The sequence below is a fragment of the Scyliorhinus canicula genome, chromosome 11 (assembly GCF_902713615.1).
Source record: "Scyliorhinus canicula chromosome 11, sScyCan1.1, whole genome shotgun sequence".
In the NCBI taxonomy this organism is placed as follows: domain Eukaryota; kingdom Metazoa; phylum Chordata; class Chondrichthyes; order Carcharhiniformes; family Scyliorhinidae; genus Scyliorhinus; species Scyliorhinus canicula.
In genome coordinates this window covers 89,507,659-89,534,010 of record NC_052156.1, presented here as the reverse complement: position 1 = coordinate 89,534,010, position 26,352 = coordinate 89,507,659, and the positions used below count along the sequence as shown (strand labels likewise).

At 46.4% G+C, this 26,352-nt stretch overlaps 1 protein-coding gene across 1 annotated transcript in view; it reads left to right on the top strand.

Moving 5' to 3' along the window:
* LOC119973183 (testis-expressed protein 264 homolog) overlaps window positions 1-26,352 on the top strand; it is a 463,785-nt gene that overhangs the window by 295,667 nt on the left and 141,766 nt on the right. The window lies entirely within an intron of this gene.

The window sequence follows — 26,352 nt, the reverse complement described above, 5'->3', positions numbered from 1 at the left end:
GGATTGGCCATGATTAAAATTGTGCAGGTTAGGGGGGGTTTGGGGGATAGAGCCTCGATAGATTGGTTTCAGAGGGTCAGTGCAGACTCAGTGGGTTGAATGACCTCATTCTGCATCGTAGGGATTCCATAAAAAGCCAAGGCACAGAAAGAAGCCATTCAGCCCGTCATGCCTGTGCCAGTTTAAATACCACCATTTGCCATTGTGGGATTTGAACCCACGTCTCCACATCATTGGCCTGGTCTTCTTGATTATTAGTACAGTGCCATTCCCCATAGGAATGTGAAATTGGCGATGCTAGTTGCCCAACTCACTGGAACAGTGAACATAATAGCCAACTCCTCTACTGACCTGAAGGCAACCCAATATGCTCCCCCCCCCACCCAGCGATTTTATCTTAAAGTGTTGACACACATGCAACATAGGAAATGCAATAGTCAATTTATACACAGCAATATCCCTCAAATACAAATGAGATAACGACCAGACAATTTGTTTGAATAATGTTAAGAGCATAATCAGATCAACCATGATCTTATTGAAAGGCAGAGCAGGCCAAATGGCCTACTCCGCGGAAGTCCTGTTTTTTATGAGCTTATATTTCTGATTATTGGAACATATCGGCTCATCAATGGAAAACCCCATTGCTGCTCTTCGATTTAGTGTCACAGATTGTTTACATTCACCTCGAGGACAAGCGGATCCTCAATTTAATGTTTCATCCGAAGGGCAACATTCCCGACAGTGCAGCACTCCTCGGTTCTGTTCAGTGTTCGCCTGCATTATGAGCTGAGGCTCCATAAGACCATAAGACATAGGAGTGGAAGTAAGGCCATTCGGCCCATCGAGTCCACTCCACCATTCAATCATGGTTGATTTCAACTCCATTTACCCGCTCTCTCCCCATAGCCCTTAATTCCTCGAGAAATCAAGAATTTATCAATTTCTGTCTTAAAGACACTCAATGTCCCGGCCTCCACCGCCCTCTGTGGCAATGAATTCCACAGACCTACCACTCTCTGGCTGAAGAAATTTCTCCTCATCTCTGTTCTAAAGTGACTCCCTTTTATTTTAAGGCTGTGCCCCCGCGTCCTAGTCTCCCCTGCTAATGGAAACAACTTCCCTACGTCCATCCTATCCAAGCCATTCATTATCTTGTACGTTTCTATTAGATCTCCCCTCAACCTCCTAAACTCCAATGAATATAATCCCACGATCCTCAGACGTTCATCGTATGTTAGGCCTACCATTCCTGGGATCATCCGTGTGAATCTCCGCTGGACCCGCTCCAGTGCCAGTATGTCCTTCCTGAGGTATGGGGCCCAAAATTGCTCACAGTATTCTAAATGGGGCCTAACTAGTGCTTTATAAAGCCTCAGAAGTACATCCCTGCTTTTATATTCCAAGCCTCTTGAGATAAATGACAACATTACATTTGCTTTCTTAATTACGGACTCAACCTGCAAGTTTACCTTTAGAGAATGCTGGACTAGGACTCCCAAGTCCCTTTGCACTTTAGCATTATGAATTTTGTCACCGTTTAGAAAATAGTCCATGCCTCTATTCTTTTTTCCAAAGTGCAAGACCTCGCACTTGCCCACGTTGAATTTCATCAGCCACTTCTTGGACCATTCTCCTAAACTGTCTAAATCTTTCTGCAGCCTCCCCACCTCCTCAATACTACCTGCCCCTCCACCTATCTTTGTATCATCGGCAAACTTGGCCAGAATGCCCCCAGTCCCGTCATCTAGATCGTTAATATATAAAGAGAACAGCTGTGGCCCCAACACTGAACCCTGCGGGACACCACTTGTCACCGGTTGCCATTCCGAAAAAGAACCTTTTATCCCAACTCTCTGCCTTCTGTCTGACAGCCAATCGTCAATCCATGTTAGTACCTTGCCTCGAATACCATGGGCCCTTATTTTACTCAGCAGTCTCCCGTGAGGCACCTTGTCAAAGGCCTTTTGGAAGTCAAGATAGATAACATCCATTGGCTCTCCTTGGTCTAACCTATTTGTTATCTCTTCAAAGAACTCTAACAGGTTTGTCAGGCACAACCTCCCCTTACTAAATCCATGCTGACTTGTCCTAATCCGACCCTGCACTTCCAAGAATTTAGAAATCTCATCCTTAACGATGGATTCTAGAATTTTGCCAACAACCGAGGTTAGGCTAATTGGCCTATAATTTTCCATCTTTTTTCTTGTTCCCTTCTTGAACAGGGGGGTTACAACAGCGATTTTCCAATCCTCTGGGACTTTCCCTGATTCCAGTGACTTTTGAAAGATCATAACTAACGCCTCCACTATTTCTTCAGCTATCTCCTTTAGAACTCTAGGATGTAGCCCATCTGGGCCCGGAGATTTATCAATTTTCAGACCTTTTAGTTTCTCTAGCACCTTCTCCTTTGTGATGGCAACCATATTCAACTCTGCCCCCTGACTTTCCTGAATTGTTGGGATATTACTCATGTCTTCTACTGTGAAGACTGACGCAAAGTACTTATTAAGTTCCTCAGCTATTTCCTTGTCTCCCATCACTAGATTACCAGCGTCATTTTGGAGCGGCCCAATGTCTACTTTTGCCTCCCGTTTGTTTTTAATGTATTTAAAGAAACTTTTACTATCATTCCTAATGTTACTGGCTAGCCTACCTTCATATTTGATCCTCTCCTTCCTTATTTCTCTCTTTGTTATCCTCTGTTTGTTTTTGTAGCCTTCCCAATCTTCTGACTTCCCACTACTCTTTGCCACATTATAGGCTCTCTCTTTTGCCTTGATGCATTCCCTGACTTCCTTTGTCAGCCATGGCTGCCTAATCCTCCCTCTGATAACCTTTCTTTTCTTTGGGATGAACCTCTGCACTGTGTCCTCCGAAGTGGGGTTCAGAACCCACAGCCTTCTGGCCCAGAGGTGTGAGTGTCACCCTCTGAAGCAAAGGTGCTTTGGTGATAGCTTTTCTCCGCTAGGTTCTTGCCTGCCCCTGTGTCAAAATTGGAAACTTTTCTTTTGACAGTATGGTGCCACGAGTGCGGGTTCAGGAATTCCCAGCTCGCTGGCAGACTGAGGATCCACAGGGACTTCCTCTAAAGAATGTGCTTAACCTTGCATCATATTCAATTATGCCATTGCTACCTAATTAGTAATTTTTCTGGGGATTGGCAGATATTAACTTAAGTGGTTCTGAACTTTGCAGTGTGTTGCAGTTTTAACCTAGACTTGTCACATAGCCGTATTGAAAACTGTCAGATAATTTATAATGAGATTACTATACTTACCTTTTATTCTGTAAACGATCTTATGGCGAGGAATTCCTTCATCTGCTCTTCATTCTCACTATTTTTACCCTTTCTGCTGCCACTTTTGCTTCTCCCTATAGCCCCTTGGCACCAGAGAACAGATGGAGAGGAGCCATTGGACATGGGGCGGAATTCTCCGTTGCCCAATGCCGAAATCGGGGCGTGCGATCAGGCGGAGGATAGCTCTCCTCGCCAAAATCGCGGCGGGTGCTGGTTTGATGCCGAATCGTGATGCTCCGCCTCCTCGAAAACAGCAATGCACAGTGCGCATAGTTGAAATACTGTTCGCATATCATTAGTGGACCCACCCACGATTCTCTGTCTCGGACGGCCCCAGTCCGTGAGTGCTCTCACAAATCGTGAACCTGGCTGCTGAGAGAGAGAGGGCATACGGACAGTCTCCACCACCGCCATACTCCGCCGACAGCCATACCGCCGGCCGGAGGGCTTCTGCCAGTGCTGGGTGGAGTAGTGGGGGCTGTGGGGTCGGGGTAGATGGGTACCTTTGCCGCAGCCGGCAAAGCAGCCATGCAGCTGCACATGCCGCTGACAGCCCGCTATAAACCTGGTGCCCTGGATTGTATAGGTGACCCCCTTTGTGCCCTCTGGCCCCAGCCGGCCCATCAGCTGTATGGGCGCTCCAGCCTATTTTTTAAATTAAGGGGCAATTTAGCGTGTTCAATCCACCTACACTGCACATCTTTTGGGTTGTAGGGGCGAAACCCACGCAGACACATGGAATTTAGAAAGGTGAGGGGGGATCTTATAGAAACATTTAAAATTATGAAGGGAATAGATAGGATAGATGCGGGCAGGTTGTTTCCACTGGCGGGTGAAAGCAGAACTAGGGGGCATAGCCTCAAAATAAGGGGAAGTAGATTTAGGACTGAGTTTAGGAGGAACTTCTTCATCCAAAGGGTTGTGAATCTATGGAATTCCTTGCCCAGTGAAGCAGTTGAGGCTCCTTCGTTACATGTTTTTAAGGTAAAGATATATAGTTTTTTGAAGATTAAGGGTTATGGTGTTCGGGCCGGAAAGTGGAGCTGAGTCGACAAAAGATCAGCCATGATCTCATTGAATGGCGGAGCAGGCTCGAGGGGCCAGATGGCCTACCCCTGCTCCTAGTTCTTATGTTCTTATGAATGTGCAAACTCCACACGGACAGTGACCCAGAGCCGGGATCCAACCTGGGACCTCAGCGCCAGTACTAACCGCTGCGCCACCGTGCTGCCCTCGCTCCAGCCTATCTTTTTGGCCGCAATCTGTGTGTGTTTGTGTGTGTGTGGAGGGGGGGGGGGAGGAGAAGATAGTCTAAGCGTGGTTGCAGCTCGCCAGCCCTGCGAGTGTCCATCACTGACCCGGTGATTCCCGCACCGTTTCTCGTTTTTGGGGGAGAAGAGTGACTGAATGGAGTATAAAAATAGGGAAGTCTTGCTGAAACTGTACAAAGCACAAGTTAGACAACACCTGGAGTACTGTGAACAGTTTTGGTCCCTTATCTAAGGAAAGATATCCTGCCATTGGAGGCAGTCCAGGGAAGGTTCACTAGGTTGATTCCAGCTGTGGAGGGATTTTCTAATAAGGAGAGGTTGAGTAGGTTGGGACTGTACTCATTAGAGTTTAGAAGAATGAGAGGTGACCTTATTGAGGCATATCGGATTCTCAGGGGACTTGACAGGGTTGATGCTGAGAGATTGATTTCCCTTGTGGGAGAGCCTAGGACTAGAGGGCATAATCTCACAGTAAGGGGGTCACTCCATTTCAGACAGAGATGAGGAGGAATTTCTTCTCTCGGAGGGTAGTGAATCTGTGGAATTCTTTACTGCAGAGAGCTGGAGAGGATGGGTCATTAAGTATGTTTGAGGCTGAGATAGACACATTTTTAATCAGTAAGGGAATCAAAGGTTATGGGAATAAGGCAGGACAGTGGAGTTGAGGATTATCAGATTATTCATGATTCCCCCTGAATGGCGGTGAAGGCTCGATGGGTCAAATGGCCTACATGTGCTACTATGTTTTAAGGTCTAAATGAAAACATGCAGGTGGGGATCACTTTCTGAAGTTCAAAAGCTAACAGAAAATGGGCATTCAGTTTTCAGTAATGGTTCGAGGCCTATGATCAGAAAGGATGAGAAAGGTAATTCACCCTGCTCCTTTTAATGGATCATGTCTTATTTGACTGGTGATAGACTTAAACCTGCCTGTTTCATCTGCTGAGTTCAAAAATATTATCCTTGTTTTCAAATCATTCCATGGGCTTGCACCTCCCCATCGTTGGAACCTCCTTGAGCCCTGCAAACTTCAGAGTTCTCTGCGCTCCTCCAATTCTAACCTTTTACTCCACAATAGGTGGCCAAGCCTTCGGATGCCTTGGTTCAAGTCTCTGGAACTTCCTTCAGAAACCTCCACCTTGCTACCTTGTGCCCCTCCTTAAAACCTACTTTCATAAAACCTACTTCTCTGACCAAACATATGGTCATGTGTGCCACAATCCTTTTAGGCAGTTCAGTGGCAAATTTTGTTATAATCACTTGTGAAGTGCTTTGAGACAGTTTACTGTGGTAAATGCAACTTGTTGTTGAGTTAAATGAATAATCACAAATTAAACCACTAAGAGAAAGCTCTGTGACATTTCTCCCAGGCCCTGAAGATGATCTACCAAAGTCCTAGTGAGGTCTTGAGGCTGGTTGAAGTTCTGTGCTCCTGCTCACAGTGAATAAGAGGTTTTATAAGAACAGCAGTTGTTACGACACCCTGGGCTAGTGCGCGGCCAATTCCAGCCCCACATGCCCCGGAGTGACAACACAAATTAATTAACCACTAATTCTTTAAAAAATCCCCAAAGTCTTAAACCCTTGGCTGTCACAGTCATCAGGTTTGTAAATGTAGACATGATGGGTGGGATTCTCCCGCCGTGTCTGCCCTGCGACTGGAGTTCTCCATTGTACACGGCCCGCCCGTGGTATCCTTACGGTGGACGGGACAGGAGAATCCAGCCCAATTACTATTTATTTACAACAAGAAATACCAGTAAGTACGACTGGTTAACGACAAGTTAATACCTACTGACCTCTTTAACTGTCCCACCCTCTACCCACATACACAAGACAGACAAACACAGAGGAGTGGAAGGAAGGGGTAAAGAAAAATAATAAGGATGAAGGCCAAAAGGTATTGTTTTCAGAAGATTTTGTTTTCAGTTAGGGCATTATGATCGACACAGGCTTGGAGGGCTGAAGGGCCTGTTCCTGTGCTGTATTTTTCTTTGATCTTTGATAAGAGTATTTGATTCAGATGGTGGTTCGTCAGCGCACTTTGTTTGCAGCAACCTTGCTGATTAAAGTCTCTGCTTTAGAGCCAATAATGGTCGTCTTTGTAGATTCATTCATTCAGCATCCCTGTAGTTTAGAAAATGCAGTACTTGCGGGCAACAGGGCTTCTGGTAAGATACGTAATTACTGTTTAACTTTGCTTTCTGTTTGAGGTTCGCATTCAAGCCTCTGCCTTTCGGTAGAGAGAGTTGGTTGGTTCTGCCGGGCATGGCCTGGGGGGTGTATTTACCTGTGAGCCTCCGGCAGATTCTGTTCGCCAGTTGTACATCATGGAGAACCTGTCATGATTCGTGTTGGCATGCTCTCATGCTGATGTGAATGGATATTGTTCATTGTGGAGGTAATAATCTGCATTGCAAATGAGATGTAAATAAAAGTCAGGATTCCTATTATGTCATTGGCGGAAAGCAGAGACATCCTGCCATTTTACATCTCCTGCTTGACTCTCCACCCCTTCTGCCATTCCCACCCTCACAAAACACGGATGGGAATCCTCCCTGAGTTTCACAGATATGAAAATGAAAAATGAATGAAAATCGCTTATTGCCACAAGGAGGCTTCAATGAAGTTACTGCGAAAAGCCCCTAGTCGCCACATTCCGCCGCCTGTTTGGGGAGGCTGGTACGGGAATTGAACCGTGCTGCTGGCCTGCTTTAAAAGCCAGCTATTTAGCCCAGTGTGCTAAACCAGCCCCTGAGGTTGGATTCGTTCACTATTGGTGGGATTCTATCTTCCCGCCTCTTGGCAATGGGATTTCCCATTGCACCCACCCCACGCCGCTGGGAAACCCGCGGGCGGGGAGGGCGATGTCGACGGGAACAGTGAATTGCAACATCCCTAGATTTTCAGCCACGGTTATCATTAGCAAAGCACACTTCCATGCACCCCTTCTCCCTCAGGGGCTGTTTAGCACACTGGGCTAAATCGCTGGCTTTGAAAGCAGACCAAGGCAGGCCAGCAGCACGGTTCGATTCCCGTAACAGCCTCCCCGAACAGGCGGCGGAATGTGGCGACTAGGGGCTTTTCACAGCAACTTCATTGAAGCCTACTCGTGACAATAAGCGATTTTCATTTCATTCATTTTCATTTCATTTCATGGCATTCCTGATGGTGTAGCATTCCAGAGTTCCTTTTCAATCGATCAACCATAACTACTCCAGTTCACCATTTGGCCACTGCTGGGAAAAACACCCAGCTCTTTAGTATTTCCAATCTATTTCCACAGTTTCCCAGGTTTTAAGCCTATTTAGCCAGCTTGCATAATTTCTCCAAGAGCTTTTATCTCCTTTTCTGTCTAACAGAAAATCTGATCTTGTCCTGTGAGTGGATCACATGGCTGAGCAGTAATTTCTCCCACTTTTACCACCTGCCAATGCTGTGCAAGGGAAGGATTTGCAAGTTGACACTCAACCTTGTTTTCCACATCAAGTGAACACACTTTCTTTGGTTATCACGTTCTGGGATGGGGCTAAAACCCAGAGCCTCTGGCTCAGAGGCAGGGACGGTACCCACTGCGCCACCAGACCTTCCATAACCTCCTTCCTGGTGGTACAATTACTCAACCTCGTTTTCCCTCTGCCACGTTATACTGAATTTCCATTACATTCCCTAAATAAAGCCAGATATTTTGATGATTTAATCTGTTTTCAAATATTCTTCATCAAACTCATCCACGTGCCTGTCTGAAAGACTAATGAGTGGCAAGCAGAACATACAGAAAGTTATTAATTTGCACCACAGAATGTAAGGAATGCTCACTTGTCACAGACATCGACCGCCAGCAGCAGTAACACTCTAGCACTGAATAAATAGATGATACACTGTCACCTCTGCCTTATTTTCACATCTGATTAAAATTGGAGGATTTGTAAGGGCCACAGGCGTAGCAAAGACAGAGTTGTCAATTCTCATTCGTTAGAGGTGGCACTCGCTCATTTGGGTTTCATTATATAAACTATATTGATACACATGACTCTTCAAATAAATACCCTTCCATGCAATTCAACTGTTTTGCTTCAGGTTTTATTCTTTCTGATAATAAATCTCACTTTTTACATTGCTTCAACACGAGCACACTGGGAGGAAAGCAGATGGCTTTAACTCTTCCATGTTAGTACATTGCTGAACTCGCGCAGTTGATTTTCAATCTGCCCTCCTAATGTTCACATTGCTTTTCCTTTCTCTGACCAAGAGTATGAGTAGGTGACATCTGAGTAACTCGAGAGCTCTGGGAAGATCAGACTCTCACTTCGCCTCTCACCCTCCCTGTGAGGAGGGGACCATGCCTGTCAGCTACTGACAATTCATCACCTACCTTCCAATCGGGGGAATTTTCGAAGTCTAATGTTTAGCTTGCAAATCCTGCATAATCTGCCCCTCACACTTTACTCATATCGTCATAATAAAATAGGAGAAATAAGAACTGAAGGCGTGGGATTCGTTGGGTTAAAATCCTGGAACTCCCTCCCTAACAGCACTGTGGGTGTACCTACACCTCATGGACTGCAGCGATTCAAAAAGGCAGCTCACACCACCTTCTCAAGGAATGGGTAACAAATGCTTGCCGAGCCAACAATGTCCACATCCCAACAACAAATTTTTTTTAAAAAGGCAACTGATGAAGAGTTAGAAAACTGCCAATCAAGAACCATCAAGGAGTTCTCAAAGGCAACCAATAAAGGGAACTTCTAGCTAACTGAACGGTTGTGTGATGATAAGAAATTGGAGCCTCTACCATCACTTGCTCTGGATTACAATTTGCATGGAAAGGTGTTACCACAGCAATTTAGACGCTTAGGGAGCTGGTTGGCTCAGATTGGTGCCAACACCATGGGGTTCAATCCCAATTCCGGCTGGGGTGGATTTGGGATCTGTCTCCTTGCTCTACCTGTGGTGGATATTGTGGCGCTGTGGGTCGGACCTGCACTTCGGGCAGAGAACTGTAGAAGCAGAAGGTTGCAAAATGAGAGCAATTTTAACCTAACACATCCATCAAGAAGCTGACAGACCTGGGGCGGGATTCTCCCCTACCTGGCGGGGGTTGGAGAATCCCGCCCCTGGATGCAACAGTGGGTTTACATCCCATCTCACTGCAGAGTGATATTGGGTCGAGTGTAAAGCTGGCTTTCAACTGAATCGCTTTGAAGGTGTTCAGATGGAAGAGGTGTCTCCCTACTGACTTCCACCTTCACAGTGATAGCATCCTCCATCACAATCACATTTTCCCAAGAAATTAGCCAAACAAAATGGGTGTTTTTTCTCTATGAGCCTAATGTACTCATATGCAGCCACACTTAGTGATGTTTGTTGTGGCAGTAATTCAGAAGGTAAAATTCAGTAATTCATAGGCGTTCCTATGTAAAAACATGCCACAGTGTAAGGAGGAGGTTGCTTTGAGCAGTGAACTTCATTTAACATCTTTATTTCCACGAGTGTGTGCAACAATGATGTGTGCAAATCGAGACATTGTTACTATAAGGTTCAGCAAGATAACAGCTCAGGAACTGATTGACAGAAAAGCAGATCCAAAAGTCCTGAATTGATTGCTATTAAAATAAACGTGACTGTGTCCATAATTAGAAAGCTGAAACGTTGAACACAGCAAATATGTCCTTTCTATTTTAAATCCTCCGGGTTGTCTACAAATCATTTTGCATAGTGGGCATCAAAACATTACTCTTGCTGTTTAACTGACAATGTATGCGATATTCTAAAATCTTTTGTGTGAGGAAGTGTCTATATTTACAATCTGCATAATTATGTTCAAATGGTTTGAGTGATTATTAAATGAGTATATAATCCCAGGAAGAGACTGAAGAGACTATTTGATGTTTTGCTGTAATGAGGCGCCTAGTCTCCTTATGTCTGCTCTTTAATAATTCCTCTGAAGTATCTCATCTCCTTTTCAATACATTTACAGATCCTGCTTCAAATAGTTTCTAGTGGAGAATTCTGCATTATAAGCACCCTCTGTGAAAACAAAGCTTTTCTAAGCTCCGGTTCATTCTTTGTCATTGTAAAATCATCAAACTATATCATATCACAAAAGGAAGCCCTTCGGCCCATCTTACCAGTGCCAGTCTTTTGAAGGCGCTTTCCAATGCACTCCCTCTGTTCTTTCCCCATAGTCCAGCACATTGATCCTCTTCAAATATTTATCAATTGCCCCTTTGACAGTTCTTATTGAATCTGCTTCCATCGCCCTTTCAGTCTATGCATCCCAGATGACAATAACTCTCACTTTCCTTCATCTAATTTCTGACTCTTTCACCAATCATCTTAAATCTGTGTCTTCCAACCTTCCTGCCACTGGTAAGAGTTTCTCCTTATTAACTTCATCAAAACCATTCATGATTTTGAACACCTCTATCAAATATTCCCATAACCTTCCCCTGCTATGACCTATCATCTTCAAAATTGGGAACGTGTGTACCTGCAACACTTTTAAAATTGTACCATTTAGTTTATATTGCCACTTGACTTAAATTTGTGCCCTGTTCCCGTATCATTGACCAGTGGAAACAAACTCTCGGTAGTTTCCAAATCTCTATGATTCTTCGTATGGTGGTTAAGGACGAGTGCGGAATGGAGATTCCAAAGAAATGTTTATTTCCAATGCTTGGTTTAGGAAACGTATATACAAGCAACAGTCCAAGTCCCAGCTGGGACTATTCTGGAACCTCAACGGGGGAGTTTGTACTCATGAGGCTGACAGGGAGATTAATCGGGTCATCTCCATGGATCTCGTGGGGGTTATAACATCCCCCCCCCAAGTTCATAAGTCCCTCTGAAGTATGGAGTGTAGGAGGTCAGCTTCTGTGGCTGTGGGGCTAGGTTGTTGGGGGGAAGGGGAGGGGGCTGTGTAGCGTGTCAGGTGATCAGGGCACTTCCGCACAGTCTGCCTGCGAGTCTGTTGTAGCATAGTCCCTGGAATACAACGAGCTCCATCCCCAAAGTTTTGAATGTACACCGCATTCCCCGTTTGGAAACTCCTGGTCAGTGTCTGCCTGCATCGACCTTGCCTGCAGGTCATGTCTGCGTTGCACTCTCCCACCAATATTGGGGAACACGAGACTAAGGCAGGTCCTGAGCCTCCGCTCCAACAATAGTTCAGCTTGTGCAATGCCAGTCGTGGCAATACAGGGGCCTTGCAAGGCTGCGTACATAGCCCCCTACTATACTCCTTATACACACACGACTGTGTGGCAAAATTCAATTCCAACTCCCATCTACAAGTTTGCTGATGATATGACGGTAGTGGGTCGGATCTCAAACAACGTTGAGTCAGAGTATAGGAGGGAGATAGAGAACCGAGTGGCGTGGTGTAACGACAACAATCTCTCCCTCAACGTCAGCAAAACTAAGGAACTGGTCACTGACTTCAACCCCTGTTGCATCAATGGTGACAAGGTGGAGATGGTTGACATCTTCAAATTTCTATACCCACATCAACGCTACGACCAAGACAACAGTGTCTATACTTCCTCAGAAAACTAAGGAAATTCAGCAAGTCTACAATGATTCTCACCAATTTTTACAGATGCACCATAGAAAGCATCCTATCTGGCTGCATCACAGCCTGGTATGGCAACTGCTCGGCTCAAGACCGAAAGAAACTATAGAGTCATGAACACAGCCCAGTCCATCACACGAACCCGCCTCCCATCCATTGACTCTGTTTACACTTCTCGCTGCCTTGGGAAAGCGGGCAGCATAATCAAAAACCCCTTCCACCCAGGTTATTCTCTCTTCCAACCTCTTCCATCGGGCAGAAGATACAAAAGTCTGAGAACATGGACTACAGATTCAAAAACAGCTTCTTCCATGCTTATACCAGACTCCTGAATGACCCTCTTATGCACTGAACTGATCTGTATGCATCTTCTCCACTGTTGTAGCACTATATTCCGTATGCTTCATCCGATGTCTATGTCTATGGGTGCGATCTTTCCAAAAGAGATGTTGCCAATCGGCACCGGAATAAGGTTGCCAATTAATAATGATGCTCTTTAGAGTCGCCAGGTATCAAATGATATCGCCACAAGCCTGCACCGGATATCAATCAAAGGACCACACAATCAGTTAGTCAGTGCAAGTTCAAAGATGATTTATTTACACACAAGGATTACTTTGACATGCGACACAAAACACACTACAAGTTAAACTACACCTAACAACTACAATAACCTATACTTAACTTCAGGGCAACCAGCTCTGTGCAGATGGACAAGGCCTTTGTCCAGATCTTGCGTGGCTGGGTGGAAGAAGTGGCTCTGTTTCTGCTGGGCTCATCGGACTGGTAGCGATCGTTGGTCTTGAACTTGTCTGTCTGGTCGTTATGCTGCACTTGGGTTGGTATAGGCCGGATCCAAGAGAGACCGAGCACATGACTGCGTCTCTTCTTATCCCTCTGGGATTTTGCACTCTTTGGGGCGGTCCTTAACTTGGACCCAATAATTCAACAGGCTTCGATCACTGCCTTCGATTTTGGCCAATAAAGGGGTGGGTGCCTTGATGGCTGGGCGTGTCCTTAACGGTCATTGACCTTGGCTGTTTGGGTTCCCTAAGTAAAGGGAGTGGTGCCAATTAGTCTGTATCTGTGTTGGTTACCTGAGTACAGTTCTTTTGTTCTGGGGAAATGGGCCATTAGAATGCAAATGAGCGGGGTTTCGATCGCGTCTAGCTATCTGGGTTGCAAATACACACACAAGCTCTGAGTCTGTCTGAGTCCTGGGTTGGCCATAATTCCCATGGTCCTTTGCAGGTGGCCATCTGAGATGGTTGCAGAGAACAAAGTCCCTGAGCGAGCACATGTAGCCACATGTTTCCCTGCACTTGCAGTGCTGAGAATCACATGGCTATTCAACACGAATCACTTTGAAAAGCGACCTGAACTCCCCATTGTAGCGAGAGATCGGGACGCCATTTTTAACTGGTGTCCCAATCTCAGAGGCCCTGAAAAGAATCACCAACCTCCCCCCAAACCCGAACGCAACATGAGAGGGTTCCCCCGCCCCCAACACCCATACCGGCAACCCCGGTCTGATTGTGTGCACGCAGAAATGCTGGCGTGGCACCTTGGCGGTGCTCCTTTCAGCTGGCAGTGGCACCTTTGCAGTGCCAGGGTGGCACACAGATGAACTACAGGATGTCAAGCTGGCTGTGCTAGGGTACCCAATGCAGCTGGGGTCCTCCTGATCCCCTTGGAGACCCCCACGAGTGCTATTCCGACTGGTCCCCTTTTGTGGGGACCAGTACCAAATGGCACTGGCCCGAAGTCCCCGAGGCGAAGGGATTGAATCCCAAAGCCTCCCTCAGGAGTCTGCACATTTGAGTAAGGCTTACTGCCTCGCCGATCTGCTAAACAATGATCCCGCCCATTGTGGGTGGGATTCCCCTTGCAACGTCTCGCAGAAATGCATTGAATCTCGCGAGGCATGGCGAGCCGCTAGATCCCAGGAGCAGGGTCTCCTGGCTTCCATTGGCCAAGCTGCGCAGTGGCGAGCTGCTTTTTCAGCGCAGTGTGGCCGGAGATTCGCACCCTATATATTTAAATTGTGTATTTATCATATGCCCTATGTTTTTCTTATTACATGGGAGTGATCTGCTTGGCCTGTACGACGAACAACACTTTTCATTGTAACTCGGTACATGTGACAAATCTATACCGAGTCTAGCCAACTGAGCTAAACCGGGGTGTATGTAAGGGTGGTATATGTGGACGTATGTGTCGGTGATGTAGAAATGATGGGCGGGATTCTCTGACCCCGCGCCGGCAGGCCACACGAATCGCGCCACGTCGCCCGACGCCAGCACGCAATTCTCCGCGGTGCGGAGAATCGGCACCAGCATGGTTGGCGGTTGCGGGCCGCTCTACGCGGCTGGCCGGCCGATTCTCTGGGCCGGATGGGCCGAGCGGCCGTAGGGAAAGAGCTGAGTCCCGCCGGCGCCGTTCTAACCGGGTCTGGGTCGGCGGGACCTCGGCGCGTAAGGGTCGGGTGGCGGCCTGTGAGTGGGAGGGGGTTCCGACCCCGGGGGGGGGGGGGGGGGGGGGGGCTCTGATGTGGCCTGGCCCGCGATCGGGGCTCACCAATCGGCGGGCCGCCTCTGTGGCTGGGGGCCTCCTTTCCACCGCGCTGGCCCCTGTAGCCCTGCGCCATGTTGCATCGGGGCCGGCGCATTGAAGGAGGCCACTGCGCATGCGCGCATTTGTGCTGGCGCCACTGCGCATGTCCTCGTTGACACCGGCGCCACTGCGCATGTCCTCGTTGACACCGGCGCAACTGCGCATACGCGGATCCCGCGGCGCCCAGTTCGCGCCGGGATCTGGAGCGGCGCGAACCGCTACAGCGCACTGCTGGCCCCCTGTAGAGGCCAGAATTAGACGTGGGAGCGGACCGTTCACGCCGTCGTAAAACGCAATGGTGTTTACAACGGCGTGGACACTCTGCCACGGGATTAGAGAATCCCGCCCGATGTATGTGGGGCGGTGTATGTGGGGTTGCATGTGGAGGGTGGGGTGGTAAATGTTGGATGGTGTATTTGGGGGTGGTGTATGTAATGGTGGTGGGTCACAGCTGTCTTTTAAAATGTGATGGTTGGCTGAAGTCAGGAAGGCCTGTATGCATCAGAGAGATATTTATTTCAAGGCAATAAGTTTTTTCTATTGTCAAACCTTTTTCAGGCAGTGTTCTCGTCAGGATATTTATGGCACTTAAACATCATTTCAGAAGAGTCTAGTGGAGGTAGTTCAGGAATGGAGCTATATGATTAGACAATATCCTACTCTGTGGGATAATAGGTGGGAAATTCAACTCTCAGCGTCCATTTTGCAACTGGAAAGCAGACAGTGACAATCAACAGAGAGAAGGATTCCTTTGATACCTATGACCCACCTAGAAAAGACGTAATGTTGCTTAACTATTAAACTCGGGTTCTGTGTGGGGAATTTCCTTCCAAGTATAGATAGACAGAGCAGGAGCTCAAGTCAGATTTGGGGAGAAGTTGAATTTTTCACTATGTAAAGCTGATATTTTGAAGCCCAGTAGAAAGTGGTAAAACGCAGATCACAGTTTTGGTTTGTCTAAGGTGAAATGGGCTTGAAAGCCAGTGATACATATACGATGAATGATAGTCTCCCAAATTAGTATTGTATTGACAAGCTCGATGAAGTATGAATGATTCAACAAATACTGGTGACATTTTTAGTTATTATAAATGACAGCCTCACAGGAGACAGGGAATCAATAGTATAAGTCACTGCAGTCTAATGTTCAGTAACAGATTGCCGCATCAGCCGTGTTCCAACATCGTTATGTGACTGGCACCTCAGAGTGAATAAATTAGCATTATTCAAAGCGATATGGCCCCTCGTGAGACTGGGAGGGGGCACAGGGTTAGAATGAGAGGAGATGCAGTCAAACCTAGCAACACAGTAAAAGCATCAATCCATCCAATCTCCAGGTTTGATTATATTGTGGACTTCACCCCAATTTATCAGCAATATAGAGAACATTAAAATCCAGCTATCCTTTAATGGCGTCAGTTCGCCTTGAATCTCTGACAGTCTGCACTACATCGCAACTTTGTGTGAAAAAATGTTTTCCCTGATCAGTAACTCTGCCTGTGTATGCTGTATTTGTGGGTTTGCCCAAGTTCAGTTGTTGTTTTACTTCAGCTTTATCTATCGTGTATGTTAGTTTAAAGATCTGGAGCATGGCATAGAGTTCGGCAGCACAGAGAAATCCCTTCAACCCATCGAGTCTGTGCCAGTCAAAAACAACCAGCTAACCATTCAAATCCCATTTCCCAGCACTTGGCCCATAACCTTGCCCTAGGATCGCAAGTGCACATCTAAATATTTCTTAAATGTTATGAGGGTCTCTGCCTCCACCATCCTTTCAGGCAGCAAGTTCCAAACTCCCACCACCCTCTGGGTAAAAAGTTTTTCCTCATGTCCTCTCTAAACCTCCTGCTCTTACCTTAAATCTATGCCCCTGATCAATGATCCCCCCTGTCGACTTGATCTATGCCCCTCATGATTTTATACATCTCAATCATGTCCTCCCTCAGTCTCCTCTGCTCCAAGGAAAACAACCCCAGTCTATCCAATCTCTCTTCATAACTAACACTCTCCAGCCCAGGCAACATCCTGGTAAATCTCCTTTGCACCCTTTCCAATGGCTATCACATCCCTCCTATGATGTGGATTCTAGAACTGTACACAGTGGGTGGGATTCTCTGGCAACGTCCGCCCGGCGACAGGAAAAACCCGCCCGAGGTCAATGGACTTCTCCATTGTCCCCTTGCCTGTGGCGTTCTTGCGGCGGGCGGGGCGATAGAATCCAGTCCAATATACTAGCTGTGGCCTAACCCACGTTTTATACAGTTCCAGCATAACCCCCTGCTCTTCAACTCTAATAACGCATTGAATAATTTCAAAATGAAATTTAGTCGCCTGTGCTGTTCTCATTAACCTTGTCCTCAAGGAGCTGACATCTGATACTAGAAGAAATGGCATCTGCGAAAGCCAAGAGGAGTTCATCTAAGAGTAACAGTGGGGAGGATACCATGCGCACAAGCATTGGCCTGCCTGACACGTGCCCATTTAGGACAGTGGTTTCTCACTGCATAAATGACTCCATCTGATTACACACTTAGCCTTTTGAGCAGCTGTGCCAGCTTTCCAGAGAATGTTGATTCTCACAGAAAGCTCACTGAGACACAGCTGGCAGAAGCTATTGTAAGCATGCTTTTAGACTATCAAAAATCACATGAATACAAAAATCCATGTTTCTGTCTTATCCAACAACCTCCAATCAACTCTCTTAATTTGGTAAACACCAATTCCAATGGCGTGAGGAAATATGTGTTGTGTAAGCGAACAATTACAAAGAATATTACAGCACAGGAACAGGCCCTTCGGCCCACCAAGCCTGCACCAATCCAGATTCCTTATTTGGACCTGCTACTTATTGCCCACCTGTTCATATGTACATCAAGATACATCTTAAGCGTTGCTACCATGCCCGCCTCCACCACCTCCGCTGGCAATGCGTTCCAGGCACCCACCACTCTCTGCACGAAAAACGTTTGCTGCACATCTCCCCTAAACTTTCCCCCATCACCGTGAACCTGTGCCCCCTTGTAATTGAGTCTTCCACTCTGGGAAGAAGCTTCTGACTACTCACCCTGTCTATATCTCTCGTAATTTTGTAGACCTCAATCAGGCCTCCCCTCAGCCTCCGTCTTTCCAACTAATACAATCCAAGTTTATTCAACCTCTCCCATAGCTAACGCCCTCCAGATCAGGCAACATCCTGGTAAACCTTCTTTGCACTCTTTCAAAAGCTTCCACATCCTGCTGGTCATATGGCGATCAGAACTGCACGCAATATTCCAAATGTGACCTAACTAAAGTTTTATACAACTGTAACATGACCTGCCAACTCCAAAAACTTCGGGTATTTTTAAAAAAATGTTAATTTCAACCGTGTTGTGACTCTAGGCCAAGTGGGGCTGGAATTGACGGCACAGTGGCCCAGGACAACAACAGAGCTTGGCATACACCGATTAATGGTTTAAAATAAAAAGGGGTGGGTCAGGGGGGTGGATACGGGGTCGGGGGGGGGGGGGTGGGGGGGGGGGTGGTTCCTGGATTATGTTCTGTTGGAAAAGGTAGTTTTACAATGGAGTTGGTGTGAACTGGATGAAATAGTGACCTGCAGAAGTAGCAGCGTGTATTCGATTAACACTGAATGCACAGGCAGCTTCTGAGAGTGAAATGTGTGTATGCCGTGTGTGCAAGTATGGCAAAATGCTTGAGCAGTGTATATATAATTCTATGTCATTCCTTTCTCTAATTTATCTTTGATACAGTGGGGCCAGTTCTTCATCATGTTTCAGTTCCTTCAACATACATATTTTTGTTAAAATAAAAGCAAATTACTGCGAATGCTGGATGGAATCTGAAACAAAAACAGAGAATATATAATAATCTTTATTGCCACAAGTAGGCTTACATTAACACTGCAATGACGTTACTGTGAAAATTCCCTAGTCGCCACATTCAGGCGCCTGTTCGGGTACACAGAGGTAAAATTCAGAATGTCCAGCTCACCTAACAGCATGTCTTTTGGGATTGTGGGAGGAGAGTGGAGCACCCGGAGGAAACCCACAGGGAGAACGTGCAATCTCCACACAGACAGTGACCCAAGCCGGGATTCAAACCTGGGACCCTGAAGCTGTGAAGCAACTGTGCTAACCACTGTGCTTGGACAACCTCAGCAGGTCTGACAGCATCTGTGGAGAGAGAAAGGAGCTAAGCGCCTGGATGACTCTTTGTCACAGCTTTGTCAAAGCTATTTTTGTTACTTTGTTCTAATGCTCAATCATAAATCTTAAACCCCTGTTTGTTAAAGCACAGTTGCTCTGCATAAGAATTTCAGTTGTGAGCTCCAGGGATACATAATGTATTCCAGCAGAATACACCCTGGTTCCTGGGCGGACTATTAATCAGCAGATAGTTAAATTCCTTGGTATAGTGATAATCTCTATTCATCCCATCACTTCATGTATTTCTTAATTAGTGTGCCAAGCTTAAGTTGCTTATTCCTGGGGAGGTCTTTTATGTTTTTAGTATGTACAGGCTCCTTCAGACCTGGAGGTGAAGCTGTTCCCAGACATACTTCACAGGGATGAAGATTTGCCAGAACTTGGACCAAATGGGGGCCCTTCTCCCCTCTCAAAGTAAAGCACTAATTGTAAAGTACCTGGGTATCCCATTCACCTCCCCCATCCACTACGCACATGATTCCAGAAAATAGTTTTTATGTATTAATGACCTAAGACTTTGGTGTACAGGGCACAAATTCAAAATTGAAAACTTGGCAGTATTTTGAGTTGTGAAGAGGATAATGATAGATTTCAAAAGGACATAGTCAGGGACAGACGGATAGGTGGACACGTGGCAGATGAAACCTAATGCAGTGAAATGTGAAGTGGTTAGCATTGCTGCCTCACAGGGCCAGGGATCCATGTTCAATTCCAGCCTTGGGTGACTGTGTGAAATTTGCACCTTCTCCCCGTGTCTGCGTGGGTTTCCTCTGGGTTCTCCGGTTTTCTCTCACAGTCCAAAGATGATGTGGAGATGCCGACGTTGGACTGGGGTGAGCACAGTAAGAAGCCTTACAACACCAGGTTAAAGTCCAACAGGTTTGATTCAAACACTAGCTTTCGGAGCACTGCTCCTTCACCTGAGGAAGGAGCTGCGCTCCGAAAGCTCGTGTTTGAAACAAACCTGTTGGACTTTAACCTGGTGTTGTAAGACGTCTTACAGTCCAAAGATGTGCAGGTTAGGTGGAGGTGGATTGGCCATGCTAAATTTCCCCTTAGTGTCCAAATGTCAGGTGGGATTATGGGGATAGGGCTGGGAGTAGGCTTGGGTTAAGATGCTCTTCCATGGGGGGGGGGGGGGGGGGGGGGATGAAGTGAAACATTTTGGCCAGAAGAACATGGGGTGTCAATAGAAAATAAAGGATCCAGTTCTCAAGGAGATGCAGGAACAGAGCCTTAGGGATATATGGACACAAATTGTTGAAGGTCACAGAGAAGGTTGAGTAAATAGTTTAAAAATAGCACCACTGGATCCTGCTTTTTATAAATAAAACCATAGAGTACAAAAGCAGATAGGTTATGTGGACATTTATAAATCTTTCTTTCAGCCTCAACTGGAGCATTCCGTCCAATTCTGGGCACCACATTTGAAGAAAGATGTGAAGGCTTTAAAGAGGGCACAGAAAAGAATGGTTCCAGGGATGAGGGACTTCAGTTACATGATTAGTTGGAGAAAGTGGGGTTGTTCTTAAAGAGGAAAAGGGTGATAGGAGATTTGATAGAAGTGTTCAAATTCATTGGTGGAAGGGTTGAGAACCAGTGGATCCCAATTCACAAAACTGGCAAAAGAAGCAACAGTGACACATGGGGAAACATGTTTAGGTAGTGAGGGGTTAGATTCTGGAATACACTGCCTGAGAGTGTGATAGATTCAATCCTGGCTTTCAAAAGGGAAGGATATTTGCTATGGGGAAGGGTGGGGTAGTGGGACTAACCATGCTGCTCTTGCAGAGAGCACTTGAACACAACAGGCAGAATGGTGTGCACTGTTAACGATTCTGTAAGGTTTGTCCTATTCCTCCTCCCGTTTGATTGTGAGGGATTTTGGATCTGTTGGCTTCTCCCAGTAGACCACTATGAAGCATTGAATTTGATGTCTCCTCCTCCTGACTCGGGAGCAACAGGCTCCACACTGTGAAGCCCAACAACCTGCTGGCTGCTAAGCTACCAGTCCAGGTGCAAGTCTCCAAGCCACAGCCTATAACACTGCCTGTATAGTCAGCAAATGACACCACGTTTGTGCAGAAGGGGGTTAGATATTTCCTGCATGCTTATCAGAAGTTTTCTTAAAGTGATGTTAGCATTATTTTGTGATTCTGTGTCAACACTGAAGTACCTTGGGGGCGATTCTCCCAAATGGAGCCCAAGTGTTCGCGCGGTCGTGTTTCTGTCCTATTCTGTCCCCCACAGGAGGCCAGTACGGTGCTGGAGCGGTTCACGCCGCTCCAGCCTCCCTTCCCGGCGCCAAATGGGCGCCGTGCCAATCCGCGCATGCGCCGCGAAGTTGGGGACTTCTTCGGCGTGCCGGCCCCGTGCAACATGGCGTCGGTGTTCAGGTGCCGGCCACGCAGGAAAGTAGGCCCCAATCGCGGGCCAGGCCCCGTCGGAGCCCCCCCCCCCCCCCTCCCCCCCCCCCCCCCCCCCCAACAAGCGCCCCCTGGCCCTTCGTGCAAAGTTCCCACCGGCAGCGACCGGGGTGACGGCCATCCGGGCCGATTCCAGCGGCCCGCCGCCAGAGCCGCGTCAGGGCGCACCTCGGTGAATCGCTCGCTGCCGTCAGGCGCGGTTGCGGTGATTCTCCGGCCAGGTGCGGGGATAGGAGAATCGCCCCCCCCTTGTCTGTTGCCAGCATAGATTTGATAAAATATCCAAATCTGTCCAAATCCACAAATGTTTAGCTTTCCCAAATCTCTGGATTTTGACCCAATGTAGATTTAGAAAATGTCTTTCCGTACACATCATGGGTTTTATCAGTGGTTTCAACAATTATGATCAGCTCAATCATCAGTTGTCCTTTATCTGTGTCTCCCATGGTGTGTTTTAATCTTTTGAACCATAGAACTCCTACATTCGCCCATTGACTCTGCACCGACCTGCTGAAGGAGTACGCCACCTAGGCCCCTGCCCTATCCCCATGACCCCACCTAACCTGCATATCTTAGGACTGTGGGAGAAAACCGGAGCACCCGGAGGAAACCCATGCCAGCATGGGGAGAACATGCAAGCTCTACGCAGTCACCCAAGGTCAGAATCAAATCCGTGTCTCTGGCTCTGTGAGGCAGCCGTGTAGACCACAGTATCACCATGCTGCCTTTCTGTTTAAATGGGAGTGCCAGTGGAAAGTTAGGAAAGTTGCTGAGACCAGCCATTGATCCATACATTCATGCTGTTGGCTGGGTAACTCATCCACACCAATATTTCTGATATCACTCACAATTAAACAGAGGGGAAATCCATTGAGCTACATGATCAGAAAAGAGAGCTTCAATCACGTGTCCATGCTGATTCACCTCGGATCCTGAAAGTGTGGCAGAGGCTAATTCAATCATGGATTTCAAAAGGGAATTGGGTGACTGTTTAGAGGGAATCATGCCGGGGAGTGTGACTAGCTAAGTTACAGAGAGCTGTAAAGTGGTGACAAGCTGATTGGCCTCCTTCTGTGCTGTAACCGTTCTATAATTCTGTGATGGGAAGGATACTGTACAGTTAAAGCCAGCCTTCCTGGATTGTGGAAGGAAAAGAAGTCGACAGGACCTCTGGCCGTATTTTCCGAAATCCTCTTTGAACACCCAATGCAGAGGTAATGTCATTCCACTCACCCTGTGACAAACTGGATGGCTGCTGGCGCTCGTTGTTAAAGATGTGGAATTGCACTCTAATTCTTTCAGCAGCCAAGGTCCGAAAAGTTGGAATAGGGATAAAAGAATGATGGAGACTGGACAGAGCACTCAATGGCAAACCGTGCCAAAAATCAACTACTCACCCTGGGAAGCTGCAAGAATACAGTAGAGTGGTTCAGGCACAACAGTTGAATTATTGTGCACCATCTACAAAATATAATCTTGGGAGGGGTGGGGTGCTGTACTGAATGTACCATTGGGCTATCCAGCTGCCTCTCTCACAGGTCTATTTAGACCCTGTTGTTACATGAAACCATGAATAGATTTTTTTTGCGATAGCTTTCTGTTGCAATTCTCTGCATTTCCGAGCAGAATAAAGCTACAAAAGCAACCGTCTAACAGCTGACTACATCCAACTGAGAAAACAGAATCCCACAGCTCAAGTATCTCAAGAGGGTTTTAATGAAAAGCCCTTGAAATGTGTTACAGTCTGAAAGAATTCAGCTCACGTCCAGTGACTTTGACTTCTCAGTCTTTGGGACCGAATCTTAATTTCCTGGAAAATACGTTCTGCTCAGGGACACAATCCACCTCGAGCGCATCCACTTCTGGTTTCCATGGAGTCGGGACAAGGGACAGGTGATCAATGTGCTTTCGGGAGGCGGATTTGTCATTTTTGGGTCTTTTCTTCTCGGACAGAAGAAGGCTGAGAGGAGATTTGATGGAGATATTCAAAACCATGAGGGGACTGGACAGAGTAGATAGAGAGAAACTGCTCCCCCTCGTAAAAGGATCGAGAGAGAGAGGGCGCAGATTTAAAGTAATTTGCAAAAGAAGCAAATTTTATTTGAAATAAATTTAGAATACCCAATTAACTTTTTCCAATTAAGCGGCAATTTATCGTGGCCAATCCACCTACTCTGCACATCTTTGGGTTGTGGGGGCAAAACCCAAGCAGACACGGGGAGAATGTGCAAACTCCACACAGACAGTGACCCAGAGCCTGGACTGTGAGGTGGCTGTGCTAACCACTGCGCCACCATGCTGCCACGGCAAAAGAAGCAAATGTGATGTGAGAAAAAACTATATCACACAACGAGTGGTTCAGGTCTGGAATGTGTTGCCTGGAGTGTGGCGGACGCAGATTCAAACGAGCATTAGATGATAATTTGAATAGAAACAATGTGCAGAAGGTTTGGGGAAAAGGCAGGGGAAGGCACGGACTCACGATGCTCGTTTGGAGAGTCGGAGCAGACACGATGGGGCGAAGAGCCTCCTTCTGTAGCGTGATAATTCTTTGATTTTAAATATTATGAGGCTTCCTGCTTTCATTTTAAAAGTCATTCTATTTTTATTACATCCCACCCAGGTTTTCCATCTCTTGGTAAACCCCACAGTATAAAAGGAGGAAATATCAATTTTTCAATCCATGGACTAAGTAGCTGTACAAGAATGTTTCCTTCAGGCCCGACAAGTTACCCAGAAAATGTTCCTTTCCCCAGCATCAACAGTCAGCCCCGACCCCCAACCACCAGATGACCCCGTAGTCACCATTGAAACGCTCTCCCTCCGCTTCATGATGAGGATCACTCCCCACTCCACTAGATCTATCTGCCCTTCTCAGCTGCAGCCTGCTGTTGCAGGCATCGACTCCTAACATGCCACATCTGTAGGCGGGTCATCAACAATGAATGTTCAAAGGAACACTTTAAAGAGTACAGGACTTTTCAAAACCCTTTCTTCTAGCTTTCCCAAACTCACACCAATCACTGCCAACATCAAACCCTTCTCTGGGCTAAAGTCCAGGCCAGTGTGTCGAGCACCAAGGGATAATGTTGAATCGGTTGGGTTGAGTTTGAACACTCCCTTTGACTCTTGTAAGTGGAGCAGTGGCAGACAGTGGGATTTCATCTGGTGACCAACACCGCACAACTCCAAAGCCATCCATGCATTTATTAGCACTATACTGTTACTGCCAATTCCGTCAATCCCCTTTGTGGTCAGAGTTAATCACCACCTGTAGTTCAGTTATTGCCCCATCTTGGCACTACTCTTTGTATTTCAAACCTCCTACAATGTAGTTGGTAATCTTATTAGTTTTGATCTAAATATCTGCCAAAATGACTCTGCAGCAACTAGATCAATGGTGTTCACCATGATTAATGTGTAAATTGATGTGGCGATGCCGGTGTTGGACTGGGGTGAGCACAGTAAGAAGTCTTACAACACCAGGTTAAAGTCCAACAGGTTTGTTTCAAACACTAGCTTTCGGAGCACTGCTCCTTTCTCAGCTGAATGAAGAGGTATGTTCCAGAAACATATATATAGACAAATTCAAAGATGCCAGACAATGCTTAGAATGCGAGCATTTGCAGGTAATCAAGTCTTTACCCGGTCCCTGGCGCTGTGAGGCAACAGTGCTAACCACCATGCCACCCCCAAAAGGTAAATAGCAGAGAGTGGCTTATTCTAGGGTCTTAAAAGATGTGACTGCAGTAATAGTGGAACATTGATTGTAATCTTCCAAAATTCCCGAGATTATTGCAAAATACTTCAAAAATCATAGCAGGATCAAACAGAATCAACATGATTTTGTGAAAGGAAAATCGTGCTTCACTAATTTATCAAGTAATAAGCAAGATGGATAAAGCATGTCGATGTAGCATACTTGGATTTCCAAACAGGCAATTGATAAGATGCCACATCAAAGGGTGTAAAAAAAATTAAGAGTTTATAATGTAAGGGGTAACATAGTGGCATTGTTGGAGGATTGGTAAGCTAACAGGTAACCGAGAGTAGAGATGCAGGGGTCATTTTTCGATTAGCAAGCTGTAACGAGTGGATTGCCACAGAGATCACTGCTGGGACCTCAAATATTTACAATCTATGTCAATGGCTTGATTAAGGGATTGCATATATGGTTGCTAAATTTGCTGACAAAACAAAGATTGGTAGAATAGAAAGTTGTCAAGAGGAGGTAGAGTCTACAAAGGTTTATAGACAGGTTACTTCCAAATTTGGCAGATGGAGTTTAACGTGGGAGAATGTGAACTTGTCTACTTTGGTGGGCATATAAAAGCAGCAGATTATTCAAAAGGAGAGCTTGCAGAACCAGTGGCGTAGAGGGATCAAGATGTCTGGTATATGAGTCTGAAGAAGTTAGTATACAGACAGGTACAGCAAATGATTTGGAAGGCAAAATAGAATGTTGGTGTTTAAAATAGAATGTTGGTCTCAAAGTAGGGAAATCTTACAGGACCTTCGTGAGGCCACATCTGGAATCCTGTGTGCAGTTTTGGTCTCCTTATTTGAAAAAAGATATGAATGCATTAGAAGCAGTTCAGAGAAGGTTCACACAACTCAGCTTAATTTATGAAGAAAGGTTGAACAGGTACTGGAGTTTAGAAGAATGAGTTGAACATGTAAGATCCTGAGGGGCTTGAGGGGAGATACCCGGAGGATATTTCCCCTGCTGGGAGAGGCTAGATCTAGGCAACATAGTTGAATAATTAGCAGTCTCCCATTTAAGCTAAAGACCGAGATTAGGAGATATTTTCGGTGGAATTCGTTTCCCCAGAGAGCAGTGCAGTCTGGGTCATTGAATTTATTCAAGGCCGAGTTGGACAGGTTTTTGATAGACGAAAAAGTCAGGATTTATTCGGGGGCAGACAGGAAAATGGAGTTTAGGCCACAACCAGATCAGCCA